Source organism: Capricornis sumatraensis, chromosome 21, assembly GCF_032405125.1.
Source record: "Capricornis sumatraensis isolate serow.1 chromosome 21, serow.2, whole genome shotgun sequence".
Classification (NCBI taxonomy): domain Eukaryota; kingdom Metazoa; phylum Chordata; class Mammalia; order Artiodactyla; family Bovidae; genus Capricornis; species Capricornis sumatraensis.
Window position 1 is genome coordinate 47,109,961 of NC_091089.1, and position 22,834 is coordinate 47,132,794.

The window sequence follows — 22,834 nt, forward strand, 5'->3', positions numbered from 1 at the left end:
TCCTTTGATGCATATATTTTTTTTAAACTGCCAGCATAGAAAGATACTCCCAAGGTCTATCCAAGGTAATAGTGATGGTGCAGCATAAAGCAGTGGTTAGATATTAGCAGCAGTACATGTTCAATGATCTAAGAAGAGACCACATACCAAAAAAAAATGACAAAGATAATGATGTTTTCCTGTGTTTTATAGTTTATTCAGACTTTTATGCATATTATAATATTTGATCCTTTCAGAATTCTGTAATACAGGGAGAAAAGGCATTTTTATTATCCTCCAATTTTAAAGGCCTCATCTAAGGCCTTGGAGAGTTTAAATAACTTGTTCAAGGTCATGACACTTGCAAGTGATGCATCAGGCCTGGGTGATGAGACTTTAAATTTTTATCTCCTTTGTGCTAATGCCACCAGCTGTTTACTTTAAGCCTTAGGTCCTTGATTTGTTTCACCTATAGTGCAGGTTTCTTGTGGTATAATGAGTTAGCTTAGAAAGTGAGTGGGAAACCCCATTTCCAAGCAGGCATGGGGGGCAGGGGATGGTGGGGAGGGGGGCAGGAAGCAGTTTGAGAGGCTTGGTCCTGAAAGGCCACTGACATGACCTTGGGTAATTTAGTACCTTTGATTCTGATCTGGAAGATGAAAGGGTTGGACTGTTCTCTCTAGCTCTAAAGGTTGTGTTTTGAGATACATGGATCAAACATACTATTATTCTAAACTTTCCTTAAAGATACAATATGGAGAATTTTCCTTCCTAGTATGCTGGTTCTTATAACTCATTTTATTTTGTAGAGTGTTTTGCTTTTTTGAGAATTTGCCCATCTTGTTTCATTTATTCTTACCACATTCTTTAGAGAGGTTGACCAGAATGATTTTTATGTCTTCTTCTTTTAAGACCATTCTAACTTTCAATACCTTAAACAGTCCTAGCCCAGACCCTCCTCAGGGACCTTGCACTTGCTATTGCCTTGCCTGGAACATGGTTCTCTGCCATCATGTAACCTGCTTCTTGTCATTTGGTTTAGTCCTTTGTTGGTTTACTAAGAGGGCCCCCTTAGTTGAGGTCCCCATTGCCATCACTCTTATCACATTGACCTGTTTTAATTTTTTCAGAGTATTTATTGTCACCTGAATTATGAATATCTGTTTATATTACCACTGTCTCTCCTTTCTGGAATTTAAGCTCCAGTAGGACTGTCTCCCCTGCTCCCATTGTATAACAAAAAACCTAGAGCAGTGCTTAATATTATAGCACATAGTAGGAGCTTAAAATCTGTTGGCTGAAATCTGTATCTTATGAGGAATTTAGTGACTTGCTCAAGATGACATGGTCAATGAGTAGCTGAGATAGCACCAGAATTCCACTTCTGTTTCTCCTAGCTAACTGCTCTTTTCATTTGATATTATGCTGCCAAAATGTATGCATATTTATACCTGGGAATTCCTGATGACTGCTGATAAAATTTAAATGATCTTGAGACATTTGTGCGAAACGGAAATGCATTTGTTAAGGGAAATGAGGAAATCCCTGAGGCTTACACCATGCAGCTTATGATAGAACTTTACAATCTATGTACTTTGTATATTCAACATCAATCATCTCATATTTGTTTAACTCGTTTTTAAAGGAAGCTTATTTTAGGAGCACTTTCAATATTTTTTATTGACGATGTTTGGATTTTCACATATATAAACACACTGTCGTGCACACACACTTACAAACGAACATAAACAATGACATATGGGTTAGATTCCTGGTCAAGCTGCAGAGATTTTCTTTCCGACAGAAGCTCAAAGGGCTTCATGTGTGAGACTATTACACAAAAGGCATTGCTAGGGCATGGCTATTTCCTCGAAAATCTGCCTTAGAGGTTACATTTGCAGTACTTCCTTAATGGCCCAGTTTCCCTCAGTTACCCATTATGACTCTATCAGCTTACTGGAATTTGTTTTGGGCATTAGGATGACATCTTGAATGTCACCTAGATTACCTCTTAATTATTTACTTTATTTAGTGCTGTGTGAAGCTAATTGCCTTCATTTGCCTTGCATTTTCTCTTTTCAGCATTAAGGAGATTTCCTCTGGGTAGAAATTTTTGAGCAAGGCAATGTTTATTAATTTCACAATCTCTGGACTTCCCTGTATCTTCACTCAGCCTTCCTCTTTCCGTTAGATCCCAGATGTTATTAATCAATTATTTCAAGACCATTGTCCATATACTTGTTGATGTTAGTTGTGTTCCTCCCCTGTGTTATCTTTTTCTTGATATGTAAGATTCTCAATAGCATGCGGCATTTCTGGTTAGGCATAAATATAATTTCATCAAAGGACAGGTTGGCGTTGACTTCCTTCATATGTTTAGGGATACATCAGAGGTTAGCTTTCGAATTGTTGTGCATGAGAAGACTCTTGAGAGTCCCTTGAACTGCAAGGAGATTAAATCAGTCAATCCTAAGGGAAATCAACCCTGAATATTCATTGGAAGGACTGATGCTGAAGCTGAAGTTCCAGTACTCTGGCTACCTGATGCGAAGAGTCGACTCATTGGAAAAGACCCTGATGCTGGGAAAAGATTGAGGGCAAGAGGAGAAGGGGGCAACAGAGGATGAGATGGTTGGATGGTATCACCGACTCAATGGACATGAGTTTGAGCAACTCGGGGAGATACTGAAGGCAGGGAAGCCTGGTGTGCTGCAGCTCATAGGGTTGCAAAGAGTCAGACACAACTTTGTGACCAGACAACAAGAGTTTAGCCACTTAGGATTTTGTCAGTGTGACCTACTCAAACTGAAAGGATGGTGTCATTGTTCTACAAATATACTTCCATAGTGCTCCACCCTAAATCAAAGAATTACCTATGTTTGTTCAAATCGAACACGTTTCTAGTTCTTTCTCCTCACCTATTCTCCCAAGAGTTTCTTGTTACTTCCCCTGTTTTTATATATAAACTTTTGTAGTTCTGTGTTTCATGGGGTCCTTCTTCCTCAGTGTCATTTCTATCTATCCATGTCATGATTGAATTTTCAGCGAGGCCATTGAGACTTGAAGAGATATATCCATTTGTCCCACTCTTTTTATTTCTGGTCTTTAAGCCAACTTCCTGTCTGTGACAGAGCATCTCCTTTATTCTCTGGAAATGCAATATATATTTTTAAACTTTTTGTTTTGTATTGGGTTATAGTCATTATCACTGTTGTGATAGTTTCAGGTGAACAATGAAAGGACTCATCCATACATATACATGCATCCATTCTCCCCCAAACTGCCCTCCAATCCAGGCTGCTATATAACATTGAGCCAAGTTCCATGTCCTTTACAGTAGGTCCTTGTTGGTTATCCATCTTGAAAACAGCAGTGTGTACCTGTCCATCCCAAACTCCCTAACTATCCCTCCCCCCCATCCCTGGCGCTCTGCCTGTACCCCAGGAACCATAAGTTCATTCTCTAAGTCTGCGAGTCTCTTTCTCTTTTGTAAGTTCATTTAGATCATTTCTTTTTAGATTCCACATGTAAGGGATGCCATATGATATTTCTCCTCTGTCTGACTTACTTGACTCAGTATGACAGTCTCTAGGTCCATCCATGTTGCTGCAAATGATATTATTTTATTCTTTTTAAGGGCTGAGTGATATTCTGCTATACATACATACCACATCTTTTTCCATCCCTCTGTCGATGGACATCTAGGTTGCTTCCATGTCTTGATTATTGTAAACAGTGCTGCAGTGAATATTGGGGTACATGTATCCTTTTGGATTATGTTTTTCTCCAGATATATGCCCAGGAATGGGATTGCAAGGTCATATGGTAATTCTATTTTCAGTTTTTTAGGGAACCTCCATACTGTTCTCCATAGTGGCTGTACCAGTTTATGTTCCCACCACAGTGTAGGAGGGTTCTCTTCTCTCCGTGCCCTCTCCAGCATTTATTGTTTGTGGATTTTTAAATGACAGCCATTTTGACTGGTGGGAGGTGATATCTCATTGGTGTTTTGATTTGCACTGGAAATGCAATATTTAATAATTATTTGAAAGGTACAGAGCTGACATCCTGAGTTTCCCCTGTATATACAAACTTACTGACTCACATAAAGAACAAGGCACCCCAGACTTTCTTTGGTTAATATTTTTATCAGCCCAAGTTTAGACCTAAGTTCTAACACACATAAAAATACAAACACAGAATTTTGGGGCTCTTTGATTTTTTTTTTTCCTGGAATTATATAATTTTCCATACCACCTGTTTATGATATCACTGTGCACTGTTACACAATCGCAAGAGAAGTTATTAGCCAAAACAGAGGGGTAGAGATACTGTATCAAACTAGAAAATTTTACTTTTGGAAAAATAACCTTCATAGTAAAGACCAATGAAAGCAGGCAAGGTCAAGACCCCATGTAGGATCTATGGGGAGGATATAATGTGTTTTGAGCTCCAAGACAACATTAACTCCACTTGGCAAAGCAAAGCTATCCATGGTGGCAATAAAACTTTTTTTTGACACCAGTCACATATTCTCTGAAGATTCAGGGCTTTCTTCTTTCCTCCTGCCACCAAGAAGTTGTTCAGTGGCGCAGGGCTGGAGAAGCATATGGGGCCAGAGGAGGTGGGGGTTTGTACTGAGCTCCACTTGATTTACTCAGGCAGCTGAGTTTGTCAAGGAAATGTGTTCATATCTGTCAGCTGTCATGTTGAAATGCTCCTGTCATGCTGTCTGTAGCTTTCAGGTTCTGACCCTTCTCTCGAGTTTGCTGTCTACGAGGGAAGCTTACAAAAGATGGTTTGGGTTCCAGGAAGGGAGGGCATTTTGAGTTGTTCCCTGGGAATCAAGACTTTTACAGACTTCGAAGCCCTGTCAGTCAAGTCCTGATGGTATGTAGTAATGTACAAGATAATTTAGACTTCTCTCTTTAGGAATGATTTTATTTATGAGGAGATGAGCAAGTAGAGCACCAGGATGAGAGAAGGCGTCACTGTGTAACAGACTCGTCTCCTTAGTTATGGTGATAGAGCTTAATTCAATAGAGTACATGGCAGTAATTGGAAGGCTATTTCATTTATATAGCATCTGTCAGCCTAAGGAACTGAGTACCCACAAACAGGCACCGCTTTCCTTCTTGGAAAAATGCTGCTGAGTCAAAGATGGAACTGAGGCAAGGCCTGGAAGCCGCCCGATCCACAGCTGAGTGAACTATGGGGTAGCCAGATGGGAGCAGGCACCCCTTACTTTGTGAGACAGATGATTACTGAAAAGATATGTAGAAAGTCGAGCAGTTTTTTGGAAGTCAATTCTTTAAAAAAAAAAACAAAACACAATGTCTTAGAGGTTGGCCATTTAAAGATAATGTGGGAAAATTCTTCTTTAAAAAAAGAAGGGAAAGAAGAAATAAAGAGCTTGTAATGTGAATAAAGACCTCTGGTTTCTCTCTCTTCCTCTTTTGGACTTGTATACATTCATTTTTTTTTTTTTTTTGAGACAGGAACAGAACTATGTCTTAAAGATCAAAGATAAACTGCAGCCCCAGAGGGTAATTTCCCAGATAATGTTAGGTGGGAAAAAACCCTCAAGCTGTTGAAGGAAGTTCACCTTCAGGAGTATAAGATCTTAGTTTCCATCTGGCTCCCAGAAAAGCTGGTTGTGATGGTGGAGAAGGTGACCCCTTCTCTTGAGCAGATGTGAGAAGAGGATGCCTCCATCGAGAACCTCTGTCCAGAATAGCTAGAGGTAGAGATGGGGGAGGAGTTGATCCGATGATTTTAGGAAACAGTTTATAATTTCGGATTCAAATTATGATGCTACTGCAGGGCAGCTGCCTTGTTCCCTTGTGGAACTCTCGGTGTGTACAGACCTCCTCCATCTATGCGTCTGTTTTCTCTAGATGAGGACTCTGTGGAAGGCCTCATGGGATTTTAGGTGGCAGGAGATGTTAACAGAGTGAATGGCAAGGAGCCTGGAAGCGAGCCTCTCCCCCCATCCACTGGTCCCCTTGCTCTTATAGTATTTTGCGGAGCTCCATGACCTCATCTTTGCAATAGTTTAATCTGCTTATGTTGTTATTTGTCCTGTGAGAAACACTGGTAAGAAGGAAGCAGAATTATTTATGGAAAAGGCAAACACTCAGCCCTAATTTAACTAGTGAAATTTTCAGCCATAAAAATGATCATATAAAGACACAAACAACTCCCCAGTCAAAGGAGATGGTCTCCCCCCATATTTCAAAACAAATAGTTAAGAAAGTGTTCTGTCCCTTGGATAGCATGTGATCAGTGGTAGGTTTTGTTCAGGGACAGTGGATAAGAGGAGAAAAAGGATTGTGTGAAAGGAAACGTGGAGTTTGTTGCTGCTTTACTAAAAATAGCTCTGTGACCTTAGAGAAATCACTTAACTTTCCCATTCCTCCACTTTTCTCTCTGAAAATGAAGGATACAATGGTTGTTGGTGACTTTCTAGCTCAGTGTTTCTAAGGTTCTAAAATTTAAAGCTGCACAAAATCCATTTATCTGAATAATCTTTCCTTTCTGTGTGCTTCCACAAGTACAAATATGTGCTCTTGAATCTGACTTGATTCAATTTGTGGAGAATGTAGGAAAAAGAAGGCAAGATCTAAGTTTTCTTCCAGATAGTAGCTGGCGGGGTGGGGTTGAGGGAGAGGAGGGTCCTTCAGTAGAGTTTATCCTTGGGCTGCTTCCATTTCATTTAACACCTTCAGTACTGATAATCGTGTGTGGGTGGCATTTACCGCCTCTCTCTTGCTCCAGTTTTATTCTTCTTGTCTTAAAAAGCAAACAGGAGATTTTATTTTCTAGTGAATCTCAATAGAGAAGAGGAGAAGTAGGATGGACACTGCTTTCAGCAAACCAAGTCTGTCCCAACCTGTAAGCATAGTAGACTAACTCCGCCCACATTCCTGAAATTGAGCAAAGCTAACTCTGACACGCCTGGTTTATGTTAGTTTTATTTCTGAAAGTACTTTTCCACACTGATTCCTCCTGATAAGGCTTGCCTGGGGCTGCTTTGCTGGCCCTGGGAGAGTCAGAAGTCATTGTGTGACAAACTGTGTGATCCAATTCACTGGACAAACCCAGGAATGATGTAATTTACCCAGATCTATTCTTTAAACCAAATCTCCACCCATTATGAGATTTTTCTTCTTTCTCTTTTGAATCCTGGTGGCTGCTGCCCAGATGACTGTTCTGTGATCTCTACAGGAAGAACAGTCTGAGTTTTATGTGGAAGAAATAGCTACATACCCCACTGTCAGTTTCTCTGGTAATCATTTTTGCTCTGGAAAGGGGGAATTGGAGTACTTTTGTACTTTTGGCTCAGCTTAAAGAACAAAGAGAAGGCAATGGCACCCCACTCCAGTACTCTTGCCTGGAAAATCCCATGGACAGAGGAGCCTGGTAGGCTGCAATCCATGGGGTCGCTAAGAGCCGGACATGACTGAACGATTTCATTTTCACTTTTCACTTTCATGCATTGGAGAAGGAAATGGCAACCCACTCCAGTGTTCTTGCCTGGAGAATCCCAGGGACGGGGGAGCCTGGTGGGCTGCCGTCTATGGGGTCGCACAGAGTTGAACATGACTGAAGCGACTTAGCAGCAGTAGCAAAGAACAACACAACAGCAATATTAATTAAAAAAAAAAAATCTTCAGCCAAATCCATGTTTGGCAACAAGTATGACTCAGTTCTCTGCCCTATGGGGCACTCTGAAAGACAAAAGGCAAGTCTGAGGTACTGCATGCAATGTATTAGTCCCACATGGACTCAGGTTTACAAAGATCTTGTTTGCCGAGCTCAAGGTATTTATTAGCCACTCATTAATGTTCTTTTTTTGATTATTCAAAGCCACTAGAACTTCTGATCCATGATAGCCCATGTAGTCCCACTAAGATGCCATAAACCCATGCATAGCCTGAGAACTGCTCTTCCAGCTAACATGGCAGCCACATTCCAGTACACGTCAGACTTCCCTGCGCTTTTTTAACTCTTTTGAACTTGATTCCCACAGTCCATTCACAGAACTGCAGAACATAGCTCTTAGCATTGTCTGTATAGGAGATCACTTGGGGACCCTTTAAGAACTAGGATTCCTGAATCTGACTGCTCCCCGCCCCCGCAAGAGTCTGTTTATTGGTGTGTGCCTGTTATCTGGACACTGAGGTTTTTAAAGGATGTGTGACCTATGTTGAGAACTGCTGTCCCAGAGGCTCCAGAATCACTTAGTCAGAACTTCTTGCCTCAGAGAATTTTATGTTTATTTGGTGAGGTAAAATGTACATCCCTTAAAAGAGACCACTCTGAAGAAATATGTAAACTAGATAAACTGTCAGAACATTTGTTTCTTCAAACATATTTATTTATTCAATAATGTATTTATCCAGAAATATTGATTGAACCCCTAACACGTGCCAAACACAGTTACAGGCTCTAGGGTACAGAGGGACAAAGCTAGTAAGGAATCTTCTTTCATAGAGTTCTTAGATGTTCAAGGACAGTTGAGTTGCCTGTGGGCTAGGGAGACTTGAGCGGACAAGCTACTCTGGCAGCAGGCCTGGAAGGTTTGATGGAGGAGAATGGAATAGCGGGTTCTTTCCTGAAGCTAGAAAGAAGACAGGAAATTTAGCCACAAGACATTAGACCAATTGGGAGCTTGTGATTAAGGTGCCTGTTACATGGCTTTGCTCTTCTGTAAGTTTTACAGTGGAAAACACATGAGTTTTGATGAAAATATGCAGATTACAGATCTTTAGCACCTTTAAAGAGGATGTCAGATACACACCTTTGAACTTCCTTCCTATTAATATATCGTGGCAGGGTAAGACATTCCAGAACAGTGGTTCTCAATCAGGGTTCAATTTTGCCTCTTCTACCAGGAGATATTTGGCAATGTCTGGAGACATTTTAAAATACTTATTTATTTGACTGTGCTTGGTCTCAACTGTGGGATCTTCAATCTTTGTTGTGGCATGCAGGACCTTTAATTGTGGCATGCCAGCTCTCAGTCGCAGCTTAAGATATACCTCACTAGCTAGGTGAGTGGGTTCTAGCTAGGGATTGAACCCAAGCCCCCTGCTTTGGGAGCATGGAGTCCCAGAAAATGGACCACCAGGGAAATCCCATGGAGACATTTTTGCTTGTCACAACCGGGGTGGAAACGCTATGGCATCCAGAGAGGTAGAGGCCAGGGATACTGCTCAACATTCTAGAAGGCTCAGATCACCGTTCCCAACAAAGAAGGATCCAGTCCCAAGTGTCAGAAGGGCAGCAGTTGGGGAATCATATTCTAGAGACAGAAGAAATTGGAGAAAGGCTTCCTGCGGGATATTCCTCTTATTGCAGTGCCTGTTACTGTAATTCCCCCCACCCCATCACACACACCCCTGTGCATACCCTCATAAATAAAACATGCAAATCAGTGTTGTTTTGACTTCTCCCCCACCAGTCCCAGGGGAGACTTGCATCTTCCAGAGATGGGGGACATGTTCAGGATCTCCACACCTCCCTCAACTCACAGTCTTTCCCTGAGCCTTCAGTACTTTGGAGAAATTCCCATAGAGAGGGAGAGTTGCCCCTGCTTTGCCCTTGCAATTTCTTGCTCTGTTTTAGTAGTATTTGGGCTTTTCCCAGTGTAAGGCTGAAATTGAAACGTTGATTTTTTTCCCCCTCCCCTGCTCTGGAGACCAGAAAGAGCTAACAAACTCCTCCGTGGACATTTAGAAGTCCTAAATAAAGTTTGGGGCCAGGTCTTGAAAAGTACAAAGTGATATCCGCTGGGGCAGGCCTGAGGTGGTGGGTGGGGGGAGGCAGCAGACTGCTCACCAGCACTTTGTCTTCTCATGATGCAGACTGAGCCGTGGTTTGGAGGAGAAAAACCTGCATTTGAGTCCTCTCACTGGCTCGTACCCATTCCATTTTGGGCAGATCATTTATTCCCTATTTGCCTGTGCATCATCATCTGTAATCTGGAAATGTACTGCTCACTGGGGGCTGCAGAAACATTCGATTTAATGGGTTTACCGACATATAGTCGGGCTTAACAAATGGTAGCTTTTATGGTGTTCTCTATGAATGGAGAGGATAGATCTGGGCGACCCCAACACGACAAATATATTGTCGTGTTGGGAAATGAAGAGGCTCGGCTCGTTCTAAAATAAGGAGGAAGGATACAGTATTTGTGCAAAAGAGAAGATACGAATGTCTGCACATGTTCCAGTCCGATTTTAGGTTGCATCCAATTCCCCCATCATGGAAGGAGCAGAAGGAGCCCAAGGGCAAGTGCGGCCTGGCTGGGAGACGAAGTCGGAGCTCTACCTGAGCGTACCTCCCAGGGAGCCAGCAGCCCACGCGGCAGAGCCAGCACGGGATGGCTTCCAGGGCTGCTGGCTTGTGGCCTTCCCCTTGCCCACTGCCCTGAGCCAGTTGCCCACGCTCCTTCCCTCTGCCCACTGGGCACTGGGCTGCATTAATTGTCATTTGCCTGACCACTTCCTCCTCGCACTCTGCCCGCCCTGCCGCCCCCCCTCCACTCACCACACATACAGAGTATGAATATCCTTTTTGATGTTGGCTGATGTTAGAAGTTTGCCTCCTACTTTTTTCTCCTCCCAAAGGAGAACAACCTGAATACCACACACAGTGTTATCTCGCTTTGACTTTGAAGAGGAATTTCTCCCCTTAGGGCTCTATTCCTGGTGTAGCATAATCTAAGGAGAAAAAAGTTTATCCCAGGGAAGCCAAATCAGCCAAGAGTTATTCAGTGTCTGACTGCCTGTTATATTTAGAAACGACAGAGGCGAGCTTTAAGAATGCTCAGAGCCTGCCAACACCGCGTGGTCCTCTTTGATTCCTTCTGGTTACTTGGGGTGGCCAGATGAACAAAGAGGCTCCCTTAGCCTTGGGGTGTTTACCTGACTTATTATTTGGGTTTGATAGATGGGAGATGAAGGAAAAATGAAGCTATAGAATATTATACCGATGGAATTAAAGGCTGGGACTTTCAAATCATCGAATGTCCAAACCTCTTCCCTTTGCCATTGAATGTGCTGAACTGGGCATGGTTTGACCCTCTGGACTTCAGTTTTGTCCTCTCTAAAATGAGGAGACTGAACTTGCTCAATGCTCCTGAACCTTGACTATGCACTGAGATCGTGTGGGGAGTTTGTTAAGAAAATAGAGCTAGCGACTGCCTGACTAGAGTTTCTGATTTACGAAGTCTGGGGCACATTGGGCATCTGCATTTTCTCAGTGCTCCTCAGGTGATTCTGATTTCCAGCCACGGTTGCCAATCACAGGGCCAGATCAGTGGTTCTCAAAGCATGGCCCCAGGACCAGCAGCAGCAGCAGTACCACCAGCGAACTTGTTAGCAATGCAGATTCTCAGAAGGCCCCACAAACCTACTAAATTAGAGACTGATCTTTGGGACCAGCAGTAGGTTCTGTCAAGCTCTCCAGGTAGTTCTTATTCTTATGCGTGAAAACATTTGAAAGAGCAGTAGATTGGATACTTTTTTTCAAAACTTATCCTATAAATAGCCTAGATAGGGTTCCAGATCATGTCAAGGCCACACAGCTGGCTAAGTGGTGGAACCCTTGCTAGAATCAAGGTCCTTGAACTGCCCTTCAGAGCTTATCTAATTAATCCAACTAAGAGGATGTTTAGTATTCATGGCATGTCTCTCTTGGTCTCTCTGTCTCTTCTGTCTCTGTCTCTCTCTGGGTTTAGCTTCTAGTGGGCCACAGGATTGTGGAGAAAATATTATTTTTAGCTCATAGTATACCTTCTGTGCAGGTTTCCCCATGTGGCTCAGTGGTAAAGAATCTGCCTGCCAATGCAGGAGACTTGAATTCAATCCTTGGGTTGGGAACATCCCCAAGAGAAGGAAATGGCAACCCATTCTGGGAAATTCCATGGACAGAGGAACCTGGCTGGCTACAGTCCTTGGGGTTGCAAAGAGTCAGATACAACTTAGCAACTAAACCACCACCACCACCACACTTGCAGTGCAGGATATGTTCATTATAAAGAGAAATCACAGCAAAGAGTGAGTTATTTGTGAATTATTGGTCCCTATTAGTTCTGTAACTAAATGTGGCTGAGCAGTTTTGTTGAAATTGATTGGCAGGTAAATATGCTGATAAAAGCACAGTCTGCTGATCGAGAAGAGGGCAGAAATAAACAAGACAGGGAGTGGCAAGGCACAACGCCTTTCTCTTAGGATACAATTGTAATTCTTTTAGCTCTTCTTCAAAAATATCTAGAATTGCAGTCACTGTACTGCGGTTTATAAAATTCACTGTCTGTAGTGGTTGCAGCAGTTTTAAAAAGAAATGAATCACCAGTCTAGGTTCGATGCAGGATACAGGATGCTTGGGGCTGGTGCACTGGGATGACCCAGAGAGATGATATGGGGAGGGAGATGGGAGCGGGGTTCAGGATTGGGAACTCATGTACACCTGTGGCGGATTCTTGTTGATGTATGGCAAAACCAATACAGTATTGTAAACTAAAAAAAAAAACGAGATATTCTTAAGCAGAAAGTGAAAGTGAAGTCGCTCAGTCGTGTCTGACTCTTTGTGACCCCATGGCCTGTAGCCTACCAGGCTCCTCTGTCCATGGGATTTTCCAGGCAATAGGCCTGGAGTGGATTGCCATTTCCTGCTCCAGGGGATCTTCCCAACCCAGGGGTTGAACCCGGGTCTCATGCATTGTACAGATGCTTTACTGTCTGAGCCACCAGGGAAGCCTTTTTAGGCAGAGTCTGGAGTAAGTTTTAGGGTGGAATTTGAGTTGTCTTAAGAAATAATTTCATCTGCTTGTCCTGGAGATTAATGAAGGCCTTGCTTGCAGCCCTCAGCACCCAGTAGGCAGGACTGGGACTAGAGGACCTTGGCCTCTGAACCCCAGGCTGAGGCACCTGGAGTGAGGATGAACAGCGGGGACCTCCAAGGAGAGCTGAACCCACACACAATCGGGGGGTTCCTGGAAGCAACGAGATTGGGAGCCATAGGCTAACAGGGCAGGTGTAGGGAATCCTAGAGCTTTTCTGGTACATCTCTCATTTCACAGAGAGGAATACTGAAGTTCAGATAGGAAAGTGACATGCTGGAGGCCACAGGTGCTGGAAGAGTTCTTAGACCTTTGGATGTCGTTCTTCTCTAGCGCCCTCTCTGGCTCTCCACAGCACTTTCTAAAGGCACCAAAGTTAAGACCTGGGAAGATTTGCTGGTCCCCTTAACCTTCTTTACGTGCCAGCCTCAGACACTGCTCTTAAGTAGATGATACTGAGGAGAGGTTTGACTTGGAATTCCACCTCAGATTTTTAGGGATTTCTCTCATCTCGCCCTCTTTCTCGTCCCCTGTCCCTTTCTTCTAGACTTCCTCCCCCCTGAAAGGGGGGTAAATGAGACCTTAGGAGACTGATGGTTTCTTAAGATCCAAGATTTATGTGTCGTAATTCTTCTTTGAGTTATAAAACAAGGTAACAGCTGATGGACAGGAGACTTTCTAGTCACTTCACAGCTAAGAGCCCAGATCCAGTAGAGGATTGTGGCCTTCTCAGAGCTGGTGGAGGCCTTGCCCTCTGGTTTCAGGAAACATCTAATTCCCGTGTGGCAGAAAAGCAGGCTGTAGAGGACTGCTCTTATTCAAGGGCAGTGGGTCTAGGGTACAAAATCGTGGTGTCTTGTCAGGAAGTGTTACTGCGAATAGCTCCACCGCTTCCCACAGCATTTTGCTGATATGCTAATGAATGTTCTAACAGTTCCGTTGCTGCTTTCCCACTCATTTCTTTCTCTCTTGGAATAAATCATGATTTACTAAAGTGTCTCAAATAACTGTGATCATTGCTAAAAAAAAAAAAAGATGTGTGGTCTGTCGCTCGGTCAGTCCCGGGTTCTTCGAGGGTCCCCACTATGTCGGCGGCCCCTAGAACTCTACTTTTCACGCTTGGCTGCTTGCTGCACTTGAAACCACGTCTTCTTCCTCACAGCCTGACCTGAGTTCTTTTTATTCACTACAGATTTTATTAGAAGTAGGGTAGGGGGTGGTGAAATAATTTTAGAGGAGGTTACTGACTCAGTGAGGCAGGGGAAATTGCTGTCTCTCTGTGTGTATCAGGCTGCCCACCTGCAGATTCTGGATTTCTCTTATTGTTTATTGGCTCCATCCAGGGGTGACATTGATGAAAACCTAAAGAGTGATTTTGAGGTGGAAAAGGCTACAGATACCAGGTCTGTTTTTAAAATCCTGAGAAGAATACAGTGGCAAATATGCTGACCCCCAATGCTTTGAATAATTGAAATCATTGCTTAGAAAAGTCACCACATCCATATACCAACATACACACATATACTCTTGTCCTTGCTTCGGTAACGGAATTCCATGAACAGAGAGCATAAACTCTTCTCCCGGAAGTATTAGTAGCAAGAGAGATCATATGGGTCTTTGAAGATGAGTGGGGCAGTTTGCTCCTACAACAAATGCACCCAGACTGTGTTTTCCATTGGCTCCCATGCTCTGTTTTTACAGAGCACAGTTTTAGCTTTCTCTGTCACTGTCAGGATGCTGGTTCTTCATTTTAAACATAAGCCGTTCTTTCACCAAACCACCCTTCCAATTCATGCTTCTCATCTGCTGGGGGTGAGAAAGGACATAGTCAAGCTGGTGAAAATCGAGTGAAAGTCAGGGTAAACAGGTCCTGAGCCAAGACCAGAGTGGCTCTTCTGTGATGGAGCTCTTCTTCCATGGATCTTCCTGTCCAGCTGTCTGGAGAGAACTCTCTTACGGAGTATCAACATTTTATGTATTGAGTTTCCCTCAGGATGGTGGTTCCTCTCAGGGCCACAGAGGAAATGGGGAAAGCATTATATATGACTGATTCCTTTGGGCCAGAAGTGCTCAGGAATGTCACCCGGGAGGGGACCTGGGTGTGATCTAGACCAGTGTGACTGAATGTGCATTAGGGTGCCCTGGAAAGCTATTAACACGCCAGTGCCTGTTTCCTAGCTGAAAAAGTGAAGTGGGGTAGGGTCCCAGTGTCTGTATTTGTCAACAGTTCTTCATGTGGTTCTCATTGCATCAGCAGTTGAGAAACAGGAATCTCCCACACTTTGCTCATATTACAGATGAAGAATTCCAGGCACAGGGAGTATGACTGATGGGCAGGACAGTGGCGTCTCTGCCACACTTAGCCTCCAGTCCTACAAATGCTGTGATGATAGCCTTCCTTGCATGTGGTCTTCACTTGTCTGAACAGCTCTTAATCCTTCAGCCTTTTCTCAAGCGACATGATTTTAAAGTTTGACAAACACACACATACCACTTTTATAAATTATGGGGTGCTTGGGCTTCCCTGGTGGCTCAGAAGATAAAGAATCTGCTTGCAATGTGGAATGCCCAGGTTCGATCCCTCTGTCGGGAAGATCCTCTGGAGAAGGAAATGGCAACCCATTCCAATATTCTTGCCCGGAGAATCCCATGGACCAATGAGCCTGGTAGATTGTAGTCCATGGGGTCACAAAGAGTCGTACATGACTAAGTGACTAACACACACAGTTTACAGTGGCAAAATGATAATTTCTCCCATCTCCTCCTCTTTCTTCTCCTCCCCTGCCCCTTTCTTCTGGGCTTCCTCCCACCTGAAAAGGAGTAAAGGAGGCCTTAGGAATGCACTTGCTCAATACTGTTTGCTGCACTTCATCTGCTGGCGATGTATTAATTAGCCAGGGCACTGCACCTTAACGAACAGATTACAGGCAGGTCCTGGTGTGTGTTAATGCTTAACCAGAGATGCTCAGTGGTGGTCTCATCTGTGGCCTAAATGTAAAGAGAGAAATGCGGTTGACTTTACTTTTGATTTCTTACTTATATGTGTTGACATATTGGTTTCAAAGCCATATGTCAGCATATTTGCTATGAGTTGTCTCACATATGTTTAAACTTTTGGATAATAGCATTTACTCTATACGTTATAATTCCTGTGCCTCAGTTTTTGCATGGTTATGTTTATGTTTTCTCACATGCATGTATAACTGTATATGGTGTTAACTTTCACCCTGTCACTGTATGTTTCAAATTTACCTTAAGGTCTGGTGTGGTACTTCCCCCTTCAAGCTGAGTAATAGATACAGACTTAGTATCTCCCAGCCTTCTCCAGGCAAAAATGCCACTCTGTCTGGGGCAGATTCCCAGTCACAAAACCAAGCCCTCTTCTTCTGTTGAACCCAGAACTCTGATGCTGGTGCTCATAGAAGACAGGCAGGACAAGGAGTGTGTGACCCTCAGGTGCACTGGGATGGGGGCTAAATTAGTTTGGCAGCCAGGTGTTTTTGTTTGTTTGTTTTATTTGAGAACATAGCGCATTTTACCCAGAAGTATACTTTTGCTTGGTGCTTCCAAGCTCTCCTTCTCTTTGGCATTCTCTCTCCCTTGATTCCATCTAAAATCAGGAGCCATCCTGCTTCTGAAATCTTCCTAACAATGAGGCCCCAGGGTTTTGTCTTCCTTTGAACCCACAGCACATAGTGACTGGATGGGTGTATCTGTTCTGGGGCTGGTCTCTGGTGAGCATTCACATCTCATCTGAGAATTGTCGTCTGCACATTCACACCTATGCTTTTCTGCTAAAAGCACATAGGGCTTAAATATAGACCTAAAAGCTGTAGACCTTTTTCCCAGGAAAAGTACATGTAGGCATAAAATGTTGTGTTCATTATCAAGAGATTCAAGGACCCTCCCAGGAGGCCCATTAAGTATCTGATAAGGACCCTCGGGGGGTCATGGCTCATATATTTTCCCTAAGATAACAATGGTGAGAATATATTGACTTTTAAGACATATTCGCTGAAATAAGGAAAAAAAAAAAAGAATGATGCTCAAAATGATAGCATCCAAGGATCTCATAGATCATTTAATACAAGCCATTCATATTACAGATGAGAAAATTGAGCCCCAGAGGAGACCAGTGTTTTTGGAGGCCATATTGAGGTTAATTACAAGTAATGGATCTGAATTGGGATCTCTGTCCTGCACTTTTTCTATCTGGTACAATAAAATGCCTTTCAGTAAAATGAAGGTTGACTTTTCTGGCTCTTTCTTGGATTCTTTTTTTTTTTTTTTTTTATCATTGTGAGGTCTAGGGATATTCACTGGAAGGACTGATGGTGAAACTGAAGCTCCAATACTTTGGCCACCTGATGCGAAGAGCTGACTCATTGAAAAAGACCCTAATGGTGGGAAAGATTGAAGGCGGGAGGAGAAGGGAAAGGATGAGATGGTTGGATGGCATCACCAACTCAATGGACACGAGTTTAAGCAAACTCCTGGAGACAGTGAAGGACAGAGAAGGCTGGCATGCTGAGTTCCTGGGGTTGCAAAGAGTCAGACACGATTTAGTGACCAAACAACAACAATAAGAGTAAAATGCCTTTCGATAAAATGAAGATTGACTTTTCTGGCTCCTTCTTGGACTTTTTTTTTTTTTTAATTTAATCACCTTGAGGTCTAGGAAGATAGCCATGCATCGTACTTACACTGTGAGATGAAAAGGAATAATAATAATAAATAGCTGAATATAAAATATTACTTTTCCTTTAGGAGAAAAGGCATCATTTTTCAGGCATTGGGGCTTTCGATAATGGTACTTGCTGGTTACAGGGAAACCTCCAGTTCTTCTCTGAAGAGCTACATATTTGTGGGGACTGGGCAGCCACACCTGAGGCTGAATTTCACATCCCCCTCAAGGTGGAGGTCACCGGTTGTGTCCCAGCTCTTCTCTGAGGCATATCAGAGACCAAAAATAACTCTTGCTTATCTCCCAACCTAGGGCCTGAGACCTGAACAAATAGTATCTGAAGATAAGTGTAATTTGCCCAAGGTCAACCTGCTGCTTAGCTGGAAGTCAGCTCACCTACATTTTGTGCACCCATCTTCACTGACAGGTAGTGCTAGGTCTTCGCTGGATTTTCCCCTTCAGTCAGTCAACCAAGTCAGTTGCAAATGTGTCTTAGTTTGGGCTGTAATAGGAAAACACTGTAGGCTGGGTGGCTTATAAACAGAAATTTATTTCTGATAGCTCTGAAGGCTGGAAGTCTGATGTCAGGATGCTAGCAAGATCGAGTTCTGGGAGGGCCCTCTCCCAGCTTGCAGACTGTGTCTTCTTCCTATATTCTCTCACAATGGAAGGAAGCAAGAAAGCTCTCTGGGGTCCCTTTTATAACAGCAGTAATCCCATTCATGAAGATCCACCCTCATGACCTAATCACCTCCCAAAGGCCCTGCCCCCTAATGTCATCACATTGGAGGTTAGAGATTTCAATGTATGGATTTTGAGAGGGCACACACATTCAGTCCATTGGAATGCGTTTGTTGTTCTTCGGCTGTATATATGTTTGCCATTATGCTAGGTGCTGTGGACAAAGTCTGGGCTGCGTTGAAGTGTTTCTGGGTACTTGAGGATTTTTATTAACATGATTATTATCATCATCTCATATTTGTGCAGTCATTTAAAATGGCAAAGTGTATTGCCCACAAAAGCTTAAATAACCAAATGTGAAATAAGGGCTAAGATCCTCTGTGTGGGTGGCGCTAGTGGTAAAGAACCCACTTGTCAATGCAGGAGATAGAAGAGACGCAGGTTTGATCCCTGGGTTGGGAAGATCCTTTGGAGAAAGGCATGGCAACTCACTCCAGTTTTCTTGCCTGGAGAATCCGATGGACAGAGGAGCCCTGTGGGTGGGCTACAGTCCATAGGGTCGCAAAGAGTCCTACATAACCAAAGCGACATAACACCCACACGCAGCAAGTGTGAGGGAAAGAAGATGTGACAAGACCTTGGAACAGGTTGTTCCCTCTGCCCTGGATTGTCCCGCTCCCTCCACTAACCTCTACCCATGTCCCACCCAGGCTTGTCCAGTGCTGATGTCAGCCCAAGCATCTGCTTCTTAGGGAGACCTTTCCTGACTTCTGGCCCCACGGCCACCCCAGATCACAGAAGTGCAGGTACCCGTGGGACACATTGCTTATTTCCTCGTACTCATCTCATTTGTTCCTATGTATGCTTCTTGTAGTGAAGTCTCTCTGCCTCCAGAACTGAGCCGGGTGCAGGGAAACCACAAAGGGAGCTGGAGGATCCCAGGAATGGTAATAGCTCCGGGAGAACTATGATCATCCTTGACTTGAAATGGGAAGGATCGGTTCCCTGAATGTATGGGTGTGTTGGGGATGGGGAGCAAGCTGGAGAGCCCAGGAAAGTTGTATTGGTGGAGTGGGAGCCGTGGCCTTTAGTTGACACAGTCTGGGGGACCCAGCAGGGAGGAGGCTGGGAGAGCAGTACTCCTGAACTCACTCACCTCCCTTCCTGTGATTTCCAGTTGGTGCCCTAGTATGGCTGAAGGCAGACTAAAAAGACTTGATTTGCAGCTCATAGAGGTCAGGGTTGCTGGTAGACCGTGGGGTTAGAGGAGATGGGGAGTGAACCTGGAGAGGTGCTTGAGGGGTGGCCAGTCCAGTGGGCGTTACCCCAATCTTCATTCCTTTCAGCTTATTTTCAGGTCAGTACTTCACAAACTGTGGATGGAAAGTCGTTCACAACTGACTAATTATTCCCTACCAGAGTTAATATTTATTCTTTTTCGGCCACTGGCACCTTTGGAACCAGGTGTGCTGGGCCCAGGGGATGCGTTCCCGCACCAGGGAGATTGTCAAGACTCAGGCTGATGTTCATGCCTTCACTGGCCCAAGGGATGTGGATTTTTGTCTGATGCCAGGAGATCCCGAGGCTAATCATTCACCAGGTTGTGCCTGCTGCTATCTCAGCCTAACATAAAAAGGAGCTTGCTTCTGGAAGTCATTTACTTTTGATGTTTGGGGAAAATGATACCACTGCTGTTTCATTTACATTTTGTTTTGTTTGAGGGAGTGCTTTGAAAGTAGCAATGGGAAAGCTGTGATTTCCACTGGGATCCTGTTTACAGCTCTTTAAAGATTATCATGCTCATTCTATGATTTGACCTTCACCACAACCCTAGTGATGATAGGCATCCATCAGACAATCAAAACGTACATAAGTAATTTCAAACATGATAAGGACTCTGAAGAGCACGAGTGCTGTGAAAATCTGGAAGGCAAAGCAAAGGTTCTGTGTTAAGGCGCTGAGAGGGAGTAGGTTCGTGTGGGCAGTGCTGCACAGCAGGTGGAATGGCCAGGGATGGTGTGAGGAGACGGGGCTGGAAGGGAGAGGGAAGCTGCACCTGCCTGTGTTGACAGGAGGAAGATTCTCAGGGTCTCTAGCTTAGGGACAATGGGGGCCATGAAAGGGCTGAGTAGGGATATGACAAAATTAGATTTGCTCGTAAAGGGATTTTTCTGGAATTTCTATGAAGGAGGGATGGAAGGGAGCAAGAAATGAATTTTGAAGTCATGGTGGTGGTTTGGGTGAAGGGGATGGGGGACTAGGTAGAAAGGATCAGGTCTGAGAACTGTTTTGGAGGCAGAAGAACAGGATTTCTTGACAGGTATGTGACTACATTTGTCACAGGTGAACTGTTTGTCCAGGTGATCTATGACCCAGTTCTGTCACTGCACAGCCATACTCTGTACAGAAGTCTTGACTTTGTCACCAATGGGGAGTGTGTGTGTGTGTGTGTGTGTGTGTGTAGGCACATGTGCCTGCATTTCTAGCACTGGGACCATTTATGTTCAAATACTCCTGAAGGTTTGGATATTTTTTCTTTTAAACCAAATAGTAGGCTTGTTTATTGATCTTCCCATCTAAAAAGAATGAGGTGTGGGAAAAAGAGTAATTTAACATATACTTTTTAATCGTTCTTTGGTCTTTTACTCAATTTACACAGAATCCAAAAGAACTATTTACCACTGTGTGGTTGTTAAAACGGTTGCCTTTCCAGGCAGACCTGCCTATAAAGTCATTAATGTATTTATGAGGAACCATGTGGACAGGAAATAACCCATTTTATACCCTAAAGAGAATGTTTTTCTCTTAGCCCTTCCTTCAGTTCAGTCTGGGTTAAAGTGATTAGACAGCTTGTAGGTGATCTCTGGCTAAAGTAAGCTGCTTATTCCACCTGGCCCTTGCCTCCTCAGTTCTCTACTTCACCAGGAAGGAATGATTGGCATACACCATCCTCTGGGGATTCTCCTTTCCAAGTTCAGACCAGGGCAGGCACAGCCATCAATCTTCCCCATCAGTGTCACTAGTCCTGTATTTTTGTTGTTGTTTTCTGTAGCACAGACAATCCTTCTTATAAGGACCTAGACTTTTTCCTGTGTTAGTTTCCATGCTAGTTACCTTTCCTAGTCTTGTTTCATGGAAGAGGGACTTTTGGCTTCTAGCATGTAGGTAAGGAGGTTGCTTCTTGGCAAAAACCTTTGTGCAGAAGGCTTTTGTTCCAAGAATTAATTATGGAGAATCTACTGATATTTGTCAAGGCACAAGATTGGGAACTTTAATTTTACAAAGTGTCCGTCTATACTCAACCAAAGAATGCGGGACATATTTGCCTACATTATCTCTCGCAACTGAAATGCTCTCCTCCTCCCCCTCTGCTTATTAATAGTTCATTTTTTTGAGAAAGGAGTCTCTTCTGAAAAACCTTCTCAGCCTTCCAAAGTTACACTGCTTTTTCTTCTCTTAGAATTTCATCTAGAGCCCATTCATCTACTCCCTGGGCCACTTGTGTGATTGTTGTTAGACACGAATCGTAACTGAATCTTCTTGAGAGTGGAGGGAATGTTTATGTGCAATTTTGTACCATAGAATTTAACTATGACACCTTACCTAGAACAGTGACTCAGAATTACTTAATATTCAGGTCAAGCACTGTTGATTTTCTAAACTGTTCCCAGTCCTAGCACTTCTCCTGTATGGTGCCAGGGTTTGTGTTTCTTGCATAGGGTGTTGAGGTTGGTAACCTGCCAACCCTTTAACAGCCAAACCACTTTTTCAGCAGAAGTCCGTCATGTTCACCTGACATCAGCGGAAACCTGTAGGTATTTCTATGGGTCAGCTGGGTCTGGGGATGCTTGAGTAGCTACCAGAGGGTATTCTTCCAAAACACAAATCTGTCTGTGGAGTGAGGCCCAGAAGATCAGGGAAGCTCTCAGGAGAGAACACACTGTAAAAGGTAAGGGCTGGTGTTTGCCTGCAGGGGTTGGGGTAAAAGACATCCTATGCAACCAGGAGTCATGACTTTGGGCTTCTGAAAACGCTGTCCTGTTGCAGTCTTGTCAGTTATGTTCAAAATGTTGCCCTCTTGTATATAAATGCAGTGGATTCTGTAGCTATCGAGGCCCGGGACCTTAGCATAGCTGTTTAAGAGTAGGTATATCTCCTCAGAACTGTACGGCAGCTGCCCAAGTGGAATGAATGCTAGTGGCTGATGTTACATTGGAGCTAAATATAGCTGGTGCTCCTGTTCATAGGACTGCATCTGAGCCGGGGTGGGGGTGCTCCTCAGGGCACTAACTTCTTAGACTGTGTCTCGACAGATGCCACTTCCAGACTCTGGCTTTCCCTCCTTCCCCTCCATTCTCTTCTTTCCAATTACTCTGTCTTTTCCTCTTTCCTCTCTGACACTCCAATCCCACCCTCACCATCCCCACATACTTTTCTTGATAGCGAAGACAAGGAGTTAACTTTTTAGTTAACATTTAAAAAATTTCCTTATGTTTCCTTTTTTCGGTTTTTCCTCCTCGCCTCTTTGCCTGATCTTTTTTTCTCGTTCTTTATCTTTTTAATTTTTCTCTCTTTGTTGCTGTTCATTCGCTAAGTCCTGGTCCAGTCCAACTCTGTGACCCCATGGACTGCAGTATGGC

General features: G+C 43.7%; 1 protein-coding gene across 2 annotated transcripts in view; it reads left to right on the forward strand.

Annotated features, from left to right (window-relative positions):
- Positions 1 to 22,834, forward strand: part of SETBP1 (SET binding protein 1) — a 381,560-nt gene that overhangs the window by 87,209 nt on the left and 271,517 nt on the right. The window lies entirely within an intron of this gene.